Below are 2,184 nucleotides of genomic sequence, written 5' to 3' on the forward strand. Positions count from 1 at the left end.
GGTCATTGGTATTTTGGTTGGGTAATGCTGTCCCTAGACATTGATACCATATTAAAAATACTTTTTTTTTCATTTTATTTAACTGTTTCATTCAATAAGAAACTACATGTAAGTCCTTTGCTCTGACCGTTGGAAGAGTTTCTCTCAACATGGCCCCTTAAAAAGACACCAACATATACATAAATGTGATATTCCTCATCAGTTCTCTGACTAGCTAAGATTAAAATCATTCCATCACTTAATTATCAAGAAAGTGTAGAACACTCTATTGTAATCCTATTTTTTCTCACTGTAAGAACTGTGCAGAGGAAAGGGAGCATTCTAGAATCTTTACTTTACTGATCAGTCTGCACCTTGTCAGTTTTGGTGTGTTTTGTTAGTTTCTACTGTAAAGATATTGAGATTACCTTGGATTTGTCCTTATGATTGAATATCCTCCATGAGGCTGGTTGACMGGGTGGTACTGCTTRCCTCTGCAGTTTTCTGTSGGAATGAGTTYGTAGATACAACATGTATCAGATAGAGATGYTGTGAAGATCAGTTTTCACCATTKKTTTGGGTGGATACTTTTGTTTATTAAATTTGATTTGAAAATGGATGAGTTATTTTAGTCATTAATGATGAATATGTTTGGATAACTTAATTGAAACCTGCTTAATTTATCTGCCAATGAACAATAAAGTTTGTACACTTGTACTGGTCAAACTCTTCTCTTTTGTATAATGAATTACCAAAAAATGATGTTTCAAGTGACATATTTGCTGTTTTTCTGAAGCTGAACAAGACAGGAAGTTGAAATGAGCATCACAAAGCTAAATCTGACCTGTTCTCTAACATGTTTTGTCAGCATAAGCAGCTGTGAGACCTGCTAGAGTACTGCAACTTTATTGATCTACTGAATCATTGTAGTTTTGGGGGTTAACTTTACTGTAAATATAATGCTTTTGTTAAATTCATGACATTCAAATAAATATATCTGTATTTATCTACTCAATACGTGTCACGACACCTCTACACACTGGGACAAGCCAATTTGCTAGTCACCAATATTCTCTAAATCAAATCAGTGATGACTGTTTAACAGTCTTGTGGCCTGGAGATAGAAGCGGTTTCATTCTCGGTCCCAGCTTTGATGCACCTGTACTGTCTCCGCTTGCTAGATGGTAGCAGGGTGGATGAGGTTCTTGATCTTRCAAATAAAATGTTATTGATTGTATACACATGGTTAAACAGATGTTATTGCGAGTGTAACGAAATGCTTGTGCTTCTAGTTCCGACTGTGCAGCAATATCTAGCAAGTAATATCTAACAATTCCACAACAAATACCTAATACATACAAATCTAAGTAAAGGAAAGAATAAGAATATATATGAATATATGGATGAGCAATGTCAGAGTGGCATAGGCTAAGATGCAATAGATAGTATAGAATACAGTATATACATATGTGATGAGTAATGCAAGATATGTAAACATTATTAAACTGGCATTATCTCTGTGGCCTTCCACAGAGACCATCTACGATGCATATGTAATGTTTGAAAAACTTAGACACTAACACAGACAACCATTTAGTTTTCTTGAAGAGAAGGTTAATTTGTCTTGCTAATCAAGTTCACTTTATATTTTACATGCTTCAGCAGTAGTTAGTCATCAGTCCAATACATGTCGCTGTGTGCACTACGGTAGTGGGAAACAGGAAGTTCCGGGTTGGCGCAACCATTCTTCGGAATAAAGAAAACGACAGAACGGTGTTGTCGTTTCGCTTTATTACTACAGGTATGTAATAGCACGTTTAAACTGTCTATTATCAAAAGAACGTCATAACGTATTAGATAACACACCTTCAAGATATTATCACGTTTGGGAAAGGTTTTGTGTAATTTGCGTGTCAAACCGAGTGAGTGGAGAACGTGATAAAAAATATTTTCAAGCACACGGAGCGGGGTCCACCACACGTTCATTTGTGAGGCTTTCCAGGTTCATACATACACAGTCGTGTTCGCCTGGGGATGTTCAGTACAAAAAAGTTGTGGAAAGTTGCAAATAGAAATCCCCTGAATAGAGCTGACATGATTCCTAAAATCAGAGGCATGTTTGTTCTACATAATACATTTCTATCTGAATGTGGCCAACATGTGGCCAACGTCTCCGTCCCCCTCCTGGAAGCAGCCATGGTACCC

This window comes from Salvelinus sp. IW2-2015, unplaced genomic scaffold, assembly GCF_002910315.2.
Source record: "Salvelinus sp. IW2-2015 unplaced genomic scaffold, ASM291031v2 Un_scaffold4904, whole genome shotgun sequence".
NCBI lineage: Eukaryota > Metazoa > Chordata > Actinopteri > Salmoniformes > Salmonidae > Salvelinus > Salvelinus sp. IW2-2015.